An 18,888-nucleotide genomic window follows, 5' to 3' on the forward strand; every position below is an offset into this window, starting at 1 on the left:
TGGGGGGCGGGGCCTCCTGGGAGGGGCGGGTCGGGCCTGGGGGGCGGGGCCTCCTGGGCGGGGCGGGGCCGGGGCTGGGGGTCGGGGCGGGGCCGGGCCTGGGGGGGGCGGGCCCAGCGCCCCGCAGCCCTCAGTGCCCCCCGCCCCCGCCTGCTGAGAGGCTCACCGCTCCCGCCACCCCCAGAGGCCTGCCTGTGCCCCCGCTCAGCTCTTGTCGGTTTTTATTAGAAATTTTATTATGACTTGAAATTATTTTATTTGCTTGTCTCCTTCATTTCTATTTTATTTTTTCTAGATTTCACTTATGAGAGAGAGAGAGAGAACATGAGCATGAGCAGGGGCAGAGGCAGAGGGAGAAGCAGACTCCCCGTGGGGCGGGGGCCCCGCGTGGGGCTCGATCCCAGGGCCCTGGGTCATGACCCGAGCCGAAGGCGCCTCTTCACCAACTGAGCCACCCAGGCGCCCCGGTCTCCCTCAACTTAAACGTAAGCTCTAGACCTCTGACCTTGTTTCTTGTTTATGGTGCTGTTCCCTCCTTTGCCTGCAGCCTGGCACACAAAAATAGTTGCTCAATAAAAGTTTGTTGAAAGAATGAGTGAGTAAAGCACCCATGGAATATTTAAGAATAAGCCATATTTTTAGCTATAGAGAAAGTATTTCTTTTTATATATTATTATATAAAATATGTTCTGTGAAAGCAGTGCAATACTCTAGAAAGAGATAGCAAAAAAAGAAACAAGCAAAATCCATTTCTATATAAACCCCTTATAAATAACTCTTGAGGTTAAAAAAAATACCACTGGAATTATAAATTTTAGAAATGAATAGAAAGCAAGGACTAGATAGATATACTGATGGAATGAACCTTAAGTATATACTTATAAAACTATGGAACTTTAGAAAAAATAGAAAAAAAAGCTGAAATAGGTTACATGTTAAAATACAGGAGACTTAATAAAAACCAAAACAGAAGTAATTTAAAGATGAAATAAATTTAAAACTATGAACTTAATAAAACTAAAAGTTGGTCTTAGGGAAAGGAAAAATAAAATAACAAACCCTTGATAAATCTGATCACTACCAGGTATATCAGTCTGCTTGGGCTGCCATAGCAGGATACCATGGACTGAAAGGGGTTAAATAACAAAAATTTATTTTCTCAATTTTGGAGGCTAGAACTCCAAATCAAGGTGTTGGTAGGTTTGGTTTTGGTTTTTCCTGAAGACTTTGTCCTTGGCTTAAAGATAGCTATCTCCCTACGTGTCCACATATGTCCCTTCCTCTCTCTGATGGCATTCCTAGTGTCTCTCCTGTTATGTTGTAATCCTCTCTTTTTATAAGGATACCATTCAGATTGGATTAAGGCCCAATATGAAGACCTCATTTTAACATAATTAGCTCTTCAGTGGCTCTGTCTCCAGAAGCAGCCACATTCTAGAATATAAGAGGTTATGAACTCAACATATGAATTTTGAAGGGGAGCATGATTTGATCCCTAATTGTTGGCAACAAATATTAAGAAACTATATTAAACATGAGAATAGGGTTAGAACTATATATGTGGAAAATAAACATCTTAATAAAAATTACATTACAATGTTACAACTTGAAACTTTATGAATGGATTCAGTAAATCTCAAAAAATAAAAGTGCCCAAAATTAACTCATGAAACAGTATAACATTTGAATATTCTATTAATTAAAATAAATGGTATTCAAACCTAACCCTCCATCCTAGTTTCTAACCTTAAAGTCAATAGATCCAGGCAACATCAAATAACATGGTTTTTATATATGTACATTTTTTTCCAGAACACAGAAAAATACAGTTTTCTAACACTCTGCCAGAATAAAACCCTAGATTCTATAACAGAACAAGAATATTAGAAATACAAAAAAAGAGAAAATAACCACATAGCAACTTAATTCACAATAATTACAAATATCCTAAGTATACAATTGTTTACAAAACACTGCAGAGTATAAGCAGACTAATACAATATGCCTCAGTTATCCTAGAAGTATATACAAAAATAGCATTGGGCAACATAGAATCTTATCTATTTTAATAAATTAAAATGCAAAAAAAGACTATCAAGAAAAGACAATGCATTTGATATGATTTACTAGATATTTCTAACTCAAAAAGAGTAAGCCAGAAAAACAAAGAGCAGCTCAAATTTGATAGACCAGAAATATATGAGAAACATTACATTTAGAGTTGTAATATTAGACGTAGTTTCCTCTAAAGTCAATTGACAATTTTTTAGAAATGTTTGTCTCCCACCTCTTACAGCATAGTAAGGAAAAATACATGTAAGTTAGATTTTCATTTAGCCAGCATTCTCTCGGGAGGTATTATTTTCATATTATGGCCTTGACATTAATATCCCTAAGTATTTAGATCTTTGTGTTACATTTTCTCAACATGTCTCACCCTGTGTGGGCTCACACGCATGCACATGTATACACACACACACACACACAGATTGTCCAATTTAAATATTATTTCAAAAAATTTGAAAATCCATGAATCTGGAATACAGTGCATCATAAACAACTATGTGCTTTAGAAATGATCTATTACTGAATAAAGTATGGACTGCAGTCACAAAAGCTATTTTCAATTAAGACTGTTCTAATAGAAGACTTTAATGGAACTATTGATAGTTTATATTACAGGTTCTGCTTGTGCCTGTAGCAGCGCAGCACTTGTTAGCAGACCTGATAGTGGTGAGATATTTAAGGATCAGTTATGTGCTTATTATGGGACAGACACTTGCTCTTGGTATAATTTGCTGTTCTCAATAAGTAAAATTCTTCCAGTGTACAACAAAAGCTGTAAAAGACATGGAGGGTCCACCAGTAGCAACCCAAGCCCACAAAACGGTTATCAGAACACTGCTTCTGGTAACCACACCAGTACAGCACACCTTTCCTATATTATAGATCATACTCATGTATGTCGTTAGTGTATACCTTAAAATATAATTATTCGATATCTCTCTAGGAAGAGTGCATAAATCAATATGCTAAATATGTTTCTGAGTTCAATCCCACGTTCACTCTGTCCTATATTATTGGCTAGAAACCTAAAATTCTATTTCTTGGACTCTCTTGCCGGCTGTTTGCTGGTTAAGTTCTGCCAAAGTGAGGCACTTGTCTTGGAGTAGAATTTAAGGAGGAAGCCATCTTATTGTTGCTCTGTCTTCTGCAAAAGCAAACTACTGGAAGTCACTGTTGGCTCTAGGAATATGGGGGTGGGGGTGGGGGCAGCTCAGCCCTTCAGATGGAGTGCAGACTTCAAGCTCTCATGGTGGCGTCAGTGTGGTCTTAACTGCCTGCTTATCTATCTAGGTGACATTTCCACAGCATTTGGTGACCCAGTAGCAGCCTTGGAGATGGGCAGTGGGTAATACTACTTTCTCTCATTCCCTGACCCTTCTAATACTTTAAGAATCAGTTCTTTCTTCTATTAACTACTCTTTGTTTGAAGTTCTAGAGTGGTTTCTGTTTCTCAGCCTGGATGGATATAATGAGATACAGAGGAATTAGGTGACTCAGGATTATAGAAGACAAATGTGAAATCTGAATAAACTAGGAAGTCTAGTGTTGTAGTTAAGAGTTTGGGCATGTAAGTGCTAAAGAAATACAAGAAGCTATTATTTATTCTCTATTTGTTGGACAATAGTACCATTTTAGAATTGCTCTCAACCTGTATTAACTACAGGGGTTTGTTTTAGGAAGGATAATGATGGGAATAGCTAACTCTGTGCATGGGCTCTTGTGTTTCTTTCATTATCTAATTGGCTTGTGATGCCTCTGGAAATCTACCACATTTTTCTTATCTATAGCCTTTTCGGCTCTATTAGGAAGCTAGGTTTTTTTGGCATGCAAAATTCTTGCAAATTAGGATTTAAAAACAATATCCTAAAATTAGCTCTTAAAATGAAAACACTCTTGGAAACTATTTACCAAGAATACATGACTCAAGATAAATACTCATCTTAGGGATGGTATTTTTGTAATTGATACCAACATGCATCAGAACATACTTCTTGGAGAGCTTCAGACATCACCTTATTCACTTTCAAGTAGTCCATTAATTCTGAGGGGTTTTATCTTTTCCCAGTTTTGTAGACAGCACCAGAGGCTAAAAGATGTCATAATTACTGTGGAAGGAATCTGGGAGTGTGGCGTGAGGTGGGGGAAGATGTTTACAGGAGAGGTTAAATAGAGGAATTACAAGATGGAGCTTCATGTGAGGTGGATGCCATAAAGGGAATGAAATTCATAGGCTTATGCAAGTGGAAAGCTTACTCATTTGAAATTGTGTATCATTTTTCTAAAATATGTGTTCTGTATGTACAGATCTGTTTGAGATCCATAGTACTTGTGCAATAAATACAGAAATATAAGACCATATACATTACCTGAAGAAGCATACACTTCAGCCTAAAGTATTAGAATTATCCTGCTGAGCAAATGAAATAATGTAATTATACGAGCTATTTTAAAAATGCTCAGGTATATCACCATGCTCTTCAAGAAATATATACTTTATAACCTCAATTATATGTATATATATATTTTTAAAAAGTATGTGCTGTTCCTCTAAATAGAATGTCTAATACAGAAAATAGATTTCAGTTCTTAAAATTTCATATAACAAGTCTGCTGGAAAGTTTTGTAGAATTTGGTGATGAGAGCTTGGCACAGGAGTTGGGAATTTATATTCTAAAGATATGTTGCATTGCTTCCTATGGACAAAACCAGTTGTTGTGGCTCCCTGTTCTTATTTAGGTAATGAGAAAAAAATCAGCTGTCCATTTTATGGATGCAAATTTGAAAAATAAACTATTTTATTAATGCTTTATGTCTCACTTTTTATTTATTTTATTTTATTTTATTTTTTAAAGATTTTATTTATTTATTCATGGTAGTCATACAGAGAGAGAGGCAGAGACACAGGCAGAGAGGGAGAAGCAGGCTCCATGCACTGGGAGCCTGACGTGGGATTTGATCCCAGGCCTCCAGGATCGCGCCCCAAGCCAAAGGCAGGCGCCAAACCTCTGCGCCACCCAGGGATCCCTATGTCTCACTTTTTAAACTGAAAAAATACATGCAAATAATGCCATAAAATAAAACTTAAGGTTGAAATAAGAGAAATTTAAGTGTATAGTCCCCAAAAAGCTGATATTTGAGGGTGCTGTCTTAATGAAGCACCTCTTCATAGAGTACCTCTATTTTAGTCATGAGCAAGTAAATCTATAGAACTCTACTTCCTTCTTGCTTGACATGTCTTTGCCCTGTTCACCAGCAGGAACAGCCTCTGGAGAATGGTTTCATTCTCACCAGGAGAATGCCTGCTGCCTTGGCTTTCCAACCATTGATAAAACCTAAACAATATACAGAACTCTAGCAATAATAGAGTCTGGGAAAATAATGTTTAGCTTTCCTGCCTCTGAAGTGCAAGTATATGAAAAAATATGGGAATGAAGATACTGAACAATCATATACAGCACATGTGTAGAACAAAGATAACATAAAAATTATTTTTTAATAATAAGAGTTGAAATATATACTCTAAATCCTTTTCTGTTTTCCACAGTTGATTTGTTTGTTTAGCCAGTAGGAGATTAGTCATGGAGTGCTGTTGGGGGAAATGCTTGTGGAAGGCAAGGAAAAGGAGCCAGATTAGGCTGAGAGATAGTTTTATAAACAATCAGCTGACTTTACTGGGATGAATCTTCAGAGCTGCCCCCAGGTTGGGTCAATAGGGCCAATCCTTTACCCCATGTCAATTAGTCACTGTTTGTGGTCTGTCTTGAGAAGAAAGAATGGCCTTGAGTGAGACAGTCTCATTAAATAAGGCAATTCCCCAAGGGGACTGATAGGTGAAGGATATCTGTTGGCAATATTCCCAGTAGCTGGGATAATAAGGCTTTTAATCCTAAAGGTGGTCTAGGTGATAAAGGCAGCATTGGTCCTTTACAGACCAATCTTTGTATGGCTCAGATCCATTTCATCATATAAAGTCTGAGAAAATTTATGGGATTACAATGAACCTGTCTTCCTGATGGCATGACTGTTGTCTCTGAGGGTTCTGTGTCTTAGGCAATCATGGCTTTCTCAGACTATTTACTGTGACGTTGACCAAGGGAGTGAAGAGTGACACCCAAGTTGTCACTTAGGTGCTAAGCGTATTCATAAATGCTCTCCTTGTGTAATAGCAACCCAACTTTCCCCTAATTATCAAGGCCAATAACTCACTTCAAAATGGTGACTCTTCTGCCTACTAGACCCTTAACATAGACTAAGTACCTAGGGAGCAATTATAGTTTATATAGTTCAATGGAACACTTATCAAATCCCTGACAAAAGCATTCCCTAGAAGAAGCATTCATTATTTTGTTAGAAATTAAGAACATGATTTTGAAAGTATTCTCCAAACAGGAATATTTTAATAGTGAAAGGGATGTGCTATATGGTTATATGACTCAGTGAAAATAATTATCCAACCATTGCTAGAGAAGAAAATCTAGTTTAACATAACGGCACATAGAGTTTTTTTTAGTGGAGTTGAATTTTCTATATTATTTTGTTATGAATGATGATTGTTAACATGATATAAAGGTTTCTTCTTTGTGTATATGTTAGAACATCTGTGCAAAAAAAAACCTTTTGATAGAGTGATAAGTGTTGAGAACTCCTCAATTTTCACAATTAAAAATTAATAAATTTAGAGAAAGATGAATATTGTTATATCTAACTTGTAGAAGAGCAAGATGAAAGAAATCATGAACCCATTATAAATAAACTGAGACACTCCTGCTTTGAGCATGTGCTCCGAATGACAGGTAAAATCAATATCTTCCATTGAGTAGAAGATTTTTTTTTAGTGTTGCTCATCCAATATCAAGAGTATTTGGAATATCTCAGAATGCAAATGAGTCCTCTTTTGGGCAATTGAGGAAAAGGGAAGAAAACTATAATATTACAATATTTAAAATCATGTTTGACTTTTGGACATATGTATTTATGAAAGCTACGTAATTATGCATGTATATATGTAAAAAGAAGTTGGCTTTTCTAAGAATGTGATGCACCTGAAGTTCTACTCAATGTAAACTGGGTATTTGGAGAAACCAATGAGCGATTAACATTTTCTATGTACAATGAAGGATTATTTGCACTGAAATAAAATCCCTTACACTTTTGGGAGTGAAGGTCTAGAATTTTTGACTACTGAGTTATCTTTATAATCCTCATTTTTCATATATATTTGTCATATACTTCCAGTGGATTTATTTTCTTTCTTCCATTTTCATTCAACGGCAACATCAAGTTAACTATCTCCGGCTCTTCCAGTTTCTTGCACAAATAAGGAAGCTTTCCCACAAAGCAGTTTAGAGTCATGTTTGCAGAATATTGGCAAGTTGCTAGCATCTGGTTGCTAAGAGAGTGTTGCACTCTCCCGACATTTTTTTATAGATTCTTTGTCTATAACTATAGAATATTGAGGTATTCGTGCAACTGGATATTCTATATTTTGCATTCTTAACTTTCAGGAATGAACATTCTTCTTAAGCCAGAATAGCACAACTTGGAATTTCTTCAGCAGGTGGAACTTTAAAAGCCTTGTATTATTGCCTTTATTGATGAATGAACTAAGTGATTTTAACTAGAAGGTAGTAACTAATTACCACTTGTTTTTAGTTCCAAATTTTATTGTAGAAAAGTGATATCTTCTCTATTGTTGTACAGGAGTTGAATCATCGTTATTTCTCTTTTTTTTTCCTTTTTCTTACTTTGATATGTTTTTCTAAAACTTTTGTGAATAGATTGGACCTCTAACTCTGGTGTATTCACAAAAAAATTTTCACTGAGCAGTATCACTAGAAAATTCTAACCTCAAATAATTTTTCTTGTTTAGTCTTCAGTTATTGAGTCTTAATTAAAAAGTACTTCTAACAAAGAGTGTATGAAAGACAGTATGAAAAAAACATAACATTCCTGTTATGTGTGAATGCATGAAATACTTTCACATGAAAAAACCACAGCAGAGTAAAGGATAAACAAGCTGGCATTTCTTCAAAAGCATAGGTCACAAGTACTTATAGGTGGAAAGATACATTTATTGGAGAAGCAGTAGATTGGGGATTCTCTTGAAAATTATGATTGATTCCTATCATATAGCGATGTATGATGAAGAGAGAGTCTATCCTGGGTTATTTAGATTCTGCTATTGTTACTAAATCAAAGACAACAGACTGTCTCCGTCATTGGTGATTTAGTCACAGGAAATAACAATGAAATATTTAACATTGGATAATTCTTCCATCATTCGTACATTATGTTTTCTTTTACACCGTAGCACACAGTATTTCAAAGACAGTAGGCAGCCCTGGTGGCTCAGCGGTTTAGCGCCACCTTCAGCCTGGGGCATTGTCCTGGAGTCCCGGGGTCAAGTCCCACGTCGGGCTCCCTGCATGGAGCCTGTTTCTCCCTCTGCCTGTGTCTCTGCCTCTCTCTCTCTCTTTCTCTCTGTGTCTCTCATGAATAAATAAATAAAATCTTTTTTAAAAAGACAGTAATAAGTAAAAGGAAACTCAGCTCTTCCATATGTCACGCATTTTTTTTAGGTCTCAGCTCAACCATCAATAACTCAGAAAAGATTTCCTAATCTCAGTGATCAACTTAACTGTCTAAATTTTATATCAGTATAGCTTCATTGATATCCAGTTCTTAATACTTACCACAGTTGTAATTTTATGTTTTGCAAAATTATCTGATGACTGGCTCTCCTATTAGGTTGTGAGCTAAATGACAGGTATTTTGTTCTTTTATTTTATTTCTCTTTCTTTTGATGGGTAGCAAGATGGTGGTTTCATCATTCCCCACCCAGGGCCTAGTAGAGTGAGTGGCAGATAGAAAGCAGGTGAAATGTATTTATGACCTCATTGACTGAATAAGGTAAGAATTGAAATCCTTACTGATTTTAATGATCTAGGTAATTGTCAGGTTGAAAATGGAGAGGACCTAGTCAACAGGGACTCATTATTTTAGCATCTTCCCTCAAAATATCAGAAAAAGTAACAGTGAAACATAGAGCATATAAGCAATATTTAAAAGGGTTAGCTATGCTGACATAACAAAGCCAATAACCCAACAATATGTTAAATAGTTCTGTATGCCAAAAATGAGAGAAAACCCAGCAGCGAGCTGGGTGGATGCTTCACTGAAAGGTGAAAAAAGGATGGGTGTGGGTGGGATAATGATAACAAACAATGTATAAGTGGCAGGGTCCAAAGCCAAGGTGAAGTTATGAAAATGGGAACAGTAGCAGCTTGTGCAAGCACATAAAAAATTTGAATTGTATGAAATCACTCTAGGCTTCGATATCTTTAAAGCTTCATTGGTGATTCTATTGTGTAATCAAGGTGATTCTATTGCATAATCAAAATAAGAAAAGTTGTCTTCATATACTTAACAGTGTAAACACAATCTATGTAAAGTTCTTGCCACAAATAAAAAAGTGGATTCTGCATTTTTTCTTGTCTTCTCTGCAGAGAAGAAGAAAGATGGATAGCCATAAAATGAAAAGATGTAAAAATATTTTCCAGTTAACAGGTAATCATAGAGGTGGAAATTAAAACATTGTTGAATATTAGTCCATAATCAGTCATACATAGTAAAAAAAAAAAAACCTTAGTTATTAGAGAAGATATAGAGAAATAGAAACATCTACCAATTACTGATTTGTATGTAATAATGAAATTACTTAGGAACGCTTTGAGTTGGACCAAAGGTTTGATTAGGTTTTTAATGCATTTTTTGGCAAGAATATTTCATCAAGGGTACTGTGTGTTTCATATTGCATTGCATCAGGAAGCGTAATTATGCTAGGTAGTGGTGTTAGGTTTGCTCACTTGGTTAAGGTAGTGACAGCCAGATGTTTTCTTTGGAGAGCCTTTTCCTTCACATTCAGAAAGTAATCTATGGGGTAATGTACAAATACCCGCTTCTTACCGACATTTGACCTCATGGTTTTATCATCTATTAATGATACTTATATGAACCAATTATTTCATTGGGGGTTGCAAAATTGTATTTTTCTAATACTATCACTTTTTCGTCTTTTATTAGGTAGCATTTTTACCTAATGATGAGTAGTCGTCTACTTTTGCTTTAGGTTTGTGTTTCTAATGCATTCACTGGTGTGAACTCCAGTGCCTTATTAAAATGCAGGGTAAATGATTGTTTTTTTAATCTCTAATTTTGGAGTAAGGAGTTCCTATAATAGTCAACTTCATTAATGGCATATGAGATTTTTTCCTTTTCCTTTTTTCATTTTCATTATCGATATTTATGTATTCAGTGTGTGACCATTAATTGCAGACATTATTAAGATGTTTATATTTTACCAAATTTGGTTGGTGATAAGTCTGTTTCCAGGGCCCATTTGATAAAACATCAATAGTCTCTGAATTCTTTCTTACTTTCTTGCATGAGACGATGTCCTACAATTCTCCTGTATTTCCCCTGCCTTTTACTTGGACTAGGAATTACTCCACCAAGTTCTGATTTCTTTTAGCTGGGGGTGTTCTTGGAAACCAAGATTTAGGAACTAAGGCCGCTATTGAGTTGTATTGAGGTAATTCTACTTGCTGTCAGGGAACAGAGCTGGGACTTTTTTTTTATATAGGTATCATGTATTTATATTGATATTTTTTAATTTAGTGTGCTTTATAGAATTTTGGTATCTCTTCTGCATTGAGAATCTTAGTACATAATAATGTTAATATATAAACATAATTACTTATTTGCTTTATCTTATAGTATGGTTAGGATGCTGTCAAAATTACAATGGTAATAGCTAACACTAACATTGTACCTGATTGAGTTAGTTTTAAGAGTTTTTTTTGTTTTTTTAAATTTATTTTATGATAGTCACAGAGAGAGAGAGAGAGAGGCAGAGACACAGGCAGAGGGAGAAGCAGGCTCCATGCACCGGGAGCCCGACGTGGGATTCTTTTTTTTTTTTTAATTTATTTTATGATAGTCACAGAGAGAGAGAGAGGCAGAGACACAGGCAGAGGGAGAAGCAGGCTCCATGCACCAGGATCCCAACGTGGGATTTGATCCCGGGTCTCCAGGATCGTGCCCTGGGCCAAAGGCAGGCGCCAAACCGCTGCGCCACCCAGGGATCCCAAGTTTTAAGAGTTCTTTGCTGATCTTTCTTCCCTTCTTTCTTTCCTTCCTCCCTCTCTCTTCCCTCTCCTCTCCTCTCCTCTCCTCTCCTTTCCCTCTCCCTCCCTCCTTTCCTCCATCCATCCTTTCTTGCTTCCTTCCTTCCTTCCTTCCTCCTCAATATATATACCTCCTTGATACAGTGTTTAAAAGTCTCCCAATGTAATATCCCCCCTTCTGTGGGTAATGTCAGCAAATTGATAAATAGCTAGAATCACTTACATCTATCTTTTTAAATTTTAGTATTTGTTTTTTGTGCAGTTCTATATTTTTGAATAGATAAAAACATATATATAGCTCAAAGTAAAAAATTATGTATTATCTTTTTTTCAAAGAATTATCTTCCTTTCTTATTTCTAGCACACTTCTGCCTCCTGTAGTTGTCTACTTTTGCTTTGGGTTTATATTTCCAATGCATCTTAATGCAAAAGCAAGCAAATATGCATGTGTTTTGTGTACTCAATTTATATAATTTCTTCTTTTTTATGGAAGCAAAGCTGAACTGTTCAGGTTTTTGCCTTTTTTGCCTTCTCTAACTTAAAAATTATTAATTATTTTCAATTAGCCCCTTAGTGATAGACATTTAATTTTTTTGTAGTGAATATAATGTTACAGTGAATGATCATATGTACCCATTGTTTTAAAATTGTGCAGAAATAAAAAGGAAAATTCATCTATAATTTTGTCAGAAGGCTCAGAATATATTAATTTTTAAAATATTACTTTAAATAATGTATACATCCAAATAATATAAAATAATGTAATTTTAAATAGATTGAGTTAGAGCTGAATGAATGGAAACAGGGTTAGGCAGGCTACTCTTTGAGAAGTTTTATGGTTTATAGAAAAGTAAAGTGGCAGAAGGATATCACTAATTTTAAAATGGAGGAACTGTATTCAAGGAAGTTGGCTCCTCACCCAGCTCAGAGTCCGATGCAGTGCTGGATCTCAGTACCCGGGGATCATGACCTGAGCTGAAATCAGTCAGATGTTTACTGAATGAACCACCCAGCTGCCCCTAAAATATGAACAAATTTTAAAAGAATAGCTTTACTCTATAAATATGCATTAAATATACCAAGTGTTTAGCTTATGTAGTGAAAAACCTTATGTCTTATATACCAAAGGTATTTTGTTGCACAATGAGCTATCTATATTGTGATACATTAAAATTATGCATCTAATAGTACATTTTAAAGATCTTTTTCTATGTGCATTGGTCAAATAAAGTAGGATATAGACCAGAAATCAATGGTAGTCCACCAAAATCTCTTTAGAAATGTTGCTTATTTCAGGAGCTTCTTTTAAAAAAAAACAATTTTGGGATCAAGGTTATACTCTAGAAGCTCTCCCCTAATTTCCTTTTTAAAGTAGCATTACAGTTTGAGTTAGTTATTGCTGAAACGTTGAAATTTACTAGAAGTTGTTTCCTAGAAAACAACAAAGATAAATGAATTCATTTCTTATTGCTTTTACTTTAATTACATTAACACATAGTTGGTAAATTTACAGAATCTGTGATCTAATTTTTAATCTCAGTCGCTATCCTCAAAGGTTTTTTACACTTTAACCTGTCTTCCTATCCACCCTCAAAAGCTGATTTTCCATTATTTAGTGCACATATATATATGAGAAATGGCCTGTTTAAAATAATTAGTCATTGTATTTACCTTTCAACAATTGATGCCTTATTAAGTTCTTCTGGGGACTAACTGCCTTCATTAAAATTTAAGCAAGAGTCTTAAAAAATTCTGTAAAAGTACTGTTGAGTAGTCAAAACAAGAAAAAGAAAATTAGTTCTACTCTGTTAAATGTTAGCATCTGAGAAAATTGCTTAAGAACTCTACATCAATATTTTAACTTAAATAATAAAAATATGACAGTATTCCATGCACTATTTACTTTTTTTTCAAGAACATTATGGGAATTAAATAAAATTGATATGATTATACTCTTTCTTTATGGAGGTTTTATTGACATATAACATTATATTACTTTCAGGTGTACAACATAATGATCTGTTATTTGTATACACTACAGAAATGATCATCACAATGAATCTAGTTTTCTCCATCACTGTATTAAGTTACATGATATGCAATACAATATTGTTGACTATAGTCACCATGTTGTACGTTACATCTCCATGACTTATTTATTTTATGACTGGAAGGAATTTTGTGTCTCTTGACCCCTTTCTCCTGTTTTGCTCACCCCCCATATACTCCTCCCATCTGGCAGCCTGTATGAATTTTGTTTTGTTTTGTTCTGCTTTTTAGATTCCATATATAAGCAAAGTCACATGGTATTTGTCTAGCTCTGCCTGACTTATTTCATTTAGCATAATAACATCAAGTTTTTCCATGTTATCATGAATGGCAATATTTCATTCTTTTTTATGGCTGAGTAGTATTCCGTTATATATATATAATTATATAAAATTATATATATATAATAAATTATATAATAAATAATTAATTAAAAACACCCCATGTCTTTATACATTCATCTATTGATGGACACTTCAGTTGTTTCTATATCTTGACTATTATGCATACTGCTGCAGTGAACAGAGGGGTGCATATATCTTTTCAAATTAGTATTTTTGTTTTCTTCAGATAAATACCCAGAAGTGGAATTGCTTAATCATATGATAGTTCTGTTTTCAACTTTTTGAGAAAACTCCCTATTGTTTTCCAGATTGGCTGCAACAATTAACATTCCCACCAATGGTGTATAGTACTCTCTTTCTCTCTAATTTTGCCAACACTTTTTATTTATTTTTTATAATAGTCATTCTTACAGGTGTGAGATGATATCTCATTGTGGGTCTGATGATTAGTGATTCTGAGCATCTTTTCATGTGTCTGTTGGCTCTCTGTATGTCTTCTTTGGAAGAATATCTACTCAGAATATCTACTCTGTCCATTTTTTTAATTGAGTTGGGTTTATTTGTTTGCTTTATTTTGTTTTATAGGATATATGAGTTTTTTAATATTTTGACAATTAATCCCTTATTGGACATATAATTTGTAAATCCTCTCATTCAGTAGGTTGCCTTTTAATTTTGTTGGTGATTTCCTTCACTGTAGAGAGGCTTTTTAGTTTGATGCATTCTCATTTGCTTATTTTTGCTTTTGTTGTCATTGCTTTTGGACTTAAATCCACAAAAAGTATTACAAAAGTGATGTGAAGAGCTTACTGTCTATGCTTTTTTCTAGCAGTTTTATGATTTCTAGTTTTACATTCAAGTCTTTCATCCATTTTGAGCTAATTTTTGTGTATAGTGTACGATAGTGATCCAGTTTCATTCTTTTGCTTGTGGCTATCCAGTTTTCCTAACATTATTTGTTCAAGAGTTTTTCCTTATCCCATTGTATGTTCTTGCATCCTTTGTTGTAAATTGACTATATAAACATGGATTTATTTCTGGGCTATTTTGTTCCATTGATCTCTGTGTCTCTTTTTATGCCAGTACCATACTCTTTTGATTGCTATAGCTTCATAATGTAGTTTGAAGTCAGATAGCGTATGCCTCTAGGTTTGTTATTTCTCAAGATTGCTTTGGCTATTCGGGATCTTTTGTGGTTCCATACAAATTTTAGGAATATCTCTTCTATTTCTGTAAAAAAAAAATTCTATTGGTATTTTGGTAGGGATTGAATTGAATGTATAGATTGTTTGGGGTAATATGGACATTTTAATAATATTAATTCTTCCATATGCTTTCCTAACATTGGATATCCAAGGAAAGTGAATTCATTTGGACTTTAGGAAGACATTTTGGTATGTGCTATGAAACCAAGATATAAACAAATTGTGGATAATAAAACTTCACTACATTAAATGTTAAAAATATATAAACACAATTGTGGTAAACAGATAATTTAGGGAAAATTTTGCCATCACCTCTATGCTTTATGGTATAGCTAAGCAGATGTTTATGGGGGAATAAAATTCTCTGCCCAGTGTTAACACCCAAAGCTTAGTCTATTATCATTTTCTGTCTGTAGTTTGTCATTCAAGTTGAATTTACTGCTAAAGAAAAAGATATATCACCAAGCCAAGAATCTAAGTCCCTCTATTGGTCACAGACATAGTAATATGTGCTGGGAGTCCACACTTGATTACATCAGTCACTAGCAGGAGTATACCCTGTCCTGGAGGCAATTTAAACTCCCTAGCTAGTTAACTGTTCTGTGAAACTATGAATTGGTTGTTTATTTTGATAAGTCTTATTTGTTATCCTTCATTTGTTTATTTCTTCACTTTTCTTTTCATTTTTCTTCTTTTTTTAATCTCAGTCTTTCAGGCTCTGTCACTAAGCTACAGGTAAGAGATTCAAGAATAGAATCTATGTCCCCTTTCCATCAATATTCTCTGTGGCTATTCAATGTACTTATTCTTAACGTGTGTATGGTCTGAGGCTGTGGTTTCTTTCAGCCAGAATTAAAAGCTCTCTGTCCCCTTTAAAATGGACACTTAGGAGAGTGTGTATAGGAAATCTTAATAAGGATATGACTTTCCTACAGTTCTTTTTAAAAAGATTTTGTTTATTTTAGAGAGAGAACATACACACATGAGGGGGTGTCAGAGCAGAGGAAGAGGGAGAGAATCTCAAGCAGACTCCCCACTGAGCACAGAATCCCACCCAGGGCTGATCTCAAAACCCTCATGTCATGCATGACCTGAGCTAAAATCTAGAGTCAGAGTTGAACACTTAACTGACTGAGCCACGCACGCACCCCCTCTATGTTTCTGTAGTGCTTTATAATTTAAAGCTTTCATGTGCCTTTTCATGCTCCCAACTACACTTTAAGTTAGAAAAATAAGTAATATTATCCAAATTCACACACTGAGAAATTTGGGAGGGAATTATTTGTAAAAATATGCAGCTTATAAGAAATAATCAAAACTCAAACATGAGTACTAGGCTTTCTAGTCCAATTCTTTTGTCAGCATATGACAACAGAGATTACTATAGTTTTGTGTCATTTATTTCTTAGCTGCTTTAAGTAATGTTTGAATAACTAACTTCCTAAGGAAAATAATTTACTGGAAGTTTCCTGAAAAATGATACCCTGAGATAATATTTTTTGTATGTTTTCATTTTACATTTTAGCAAAATAAAAGCACATAGTACTGCTGTATGAATGAATGCCATCTCACTCCTAGGCTGAGCAAAAATTTCCATATGAAGAGACTTCTCAGGGTAATTGCATTGAATCTGGAAACTGTTGCAAATACTTTCAATTTGGCATGAAGCTACAGTCAGCAAAACAATTAAAAATAAGTTGAAGACTTCTGATTTCTGTTCTGATATGTAATGAGGTTCAAAGTCCTCAATTTCTTTCTTACACCAAACAAAAGCTGAATACAAAAAAAAAAAATCAATGTCTTTTCTTTGACCCATCGGAGAACTGTGGTTGCAGGGAAAAATGCCACCCTGAAATTTGGAGACAGAAGAATTCAGTGAGTTACAAGTGAGATTTGTTTACCTGGACCAGAAGTCTCTAGAGTCATGTATCAATGATGTCTTTATTATCTGTATTCTGATCTTTTAACATCTGGGTCCTTGCTGACTCTGGAGGAACTGCTTTTCTCAAGGTAAGCCAACATCTAGAGATTTAAACATGGTGAATAATTTTCTTAATGTACTGTTGGATCCTATTGGCTAGTATCTTGTTGAGAATTTTTGCATCCATGTCCTTCTCCGATGGACTTACTTCACTCAGCATAATACCCTCCAGTTCCATCCACGTTGAAGCAAATGGTGGGTATTTGTCGTCTCTAATGGCTGAGGAATATCCCATTGTATACATAGACCACAGCTTCTTTATCCATTCATCTTTCGTTGGACACCGAGGCTTCTTCCACAGTTTGGCTATTGTGGCCATTGCTACTAGAAACATCGGGGTGCAGGTGTTCCGGCGTTTCATTGCATCTGAATTTTGGGGTAAATCCCCAACAGTGCAATTGCTGGGTCGTAGGGCAGGTCTATTTTTAACTCTTTGAGGAACCTCCACACAGTGTTCCAGAGTGGCTGCACCATTTCACATTCCCAATGTGAGGGAAAGGGTTCCCCTTTCTCCGCATCCTCTCCAACATTTGTGGTTTCCTGCCTTGTTAATTTTCCCCATTCTCACTGGTGTGAGGTGGGATCTCATTGTGGTTTGGATTTGTATTTCCCTGATGGCAAGTGATGCGGAGCATGTTCTCACGTGCGTGTTGGCCATGTCTATGTCTTCCTCTGTGAGATTTCTCTTCATGTCTTTTGCCCATTTCATGATTGGATTGTTTGTTTCTTTGCTGTAGAGTTTAATAAGTTCTTTATAGATCTTGGAGACTAGACCTTTATCTGATAGGTCATTTGCAAATACCTTCTCCCATTCTTCAGGTTGTCTTTTAGTTTTGTTGACTGTTTCCTTTGCTGTGCAGAACCTTTTTATCTTGATTAAGTCTCACTAGTTCATTTTTACTTTTGTTTCCCTTGCCTTCATTGGATGTATTTTGCAAGATGTTGCTGTGGCCAAGTTCAAAAAGGGTCTTGCCGGTGTTCTCCCCTAGGATTTTGATGGATTCTTGTCTCACACTTAGATCTTTCATCCATTTTGAGTTTATCTTTGTGTCTGGTGCAAGAGAGTGGTCTAGTTTCATTCTTCTGCACGTGGCTGTCCAATTTTCCCAGCACCATTTATTGAAGAGACTGTCCTTTTTCCAGTGGGTAGTCTTTCCTGCTTTGTCGAATATTAGTTGGCCATAGGCTTGAGAGCCCATTTCTGGGCTCTCTATTCTGTTCCACTGATCTATGTGTCTGTTTTTGTGCCAGTACCACACTGTGTTGATGACCACAGCTTTGTAGTACAACCTGAAATCCGGCATTGTGATGCCCTGGCTCTGGTTTTCTTTTTCAATATTCCCCTGGCTATTCGGGGTCTTTTCTGATTCCACACAAAGCTTAAGATATTTGTTCCAACTCTCTGAAGAAAGTCCATGGTATTTTGATAGGGATTGCATTGAACGTGTAAATTGCCCTAAGTAGCATTGACATTTTCACAATATTAATTCTGCCAATCCATGAGCATGGAATATTTTTCCATCTCTTTGTGTCTTCCTCCATTACTTTCAGAAGTGTTCTGTAGTGTTTAGAGTATAGATCCTTTACCTCTTTGGTTAGGTTTGTTCCTAGGTATTTTATGCTTTTGGGTGCAATTATAAATGGGATGGACTCCTTAATTTCTCTTTCTTCAGTCTCATTGTTAGTGTATGGAAATGCCACTGATTTCTGGGCATTGGTTTTGTATCCTGCCACACTGCCGAATTGCTGTATGAGTTCTAGCAATCTTGGGGTGGAGGCTTTTGGGTTTTCTACGTAGAGTAGCATGTCATCTGCAAAGAGGGACAGTTTTACTTTTTCTTTGCCCATTTGAATGCCTTTTATTTCTTTTTGTCACCTGACTATTGAGGCTAGGACTTCTAGGACTATGTTGAATAGCAGTGGTGAGAGTGGACACCCCATCTTGTTCCTGATCTTAGGGGAAAGGCTCCCAGTGTTTGCACATTGAGAATGATACTTGCTGTGGGCTTTTCGTAGATGGCTTTTAAGATGTTGAGGAATGTTCCCTCTATCCCTAC

This window comes from Canis lupus, chromosome 36 (genome assembly GCF_003254725.2).
Source record: "Canis lupus dingo isolate Sandy chromosome 36, ASM325472v2, whole genome shotgun sequence".
Taxonomy (NCBI): domain Eukaryota; kingdom Metazoa; phylum Chordata; class Mammalia; order Carnivora; family Canidae; genus Canis; species Canis lupus.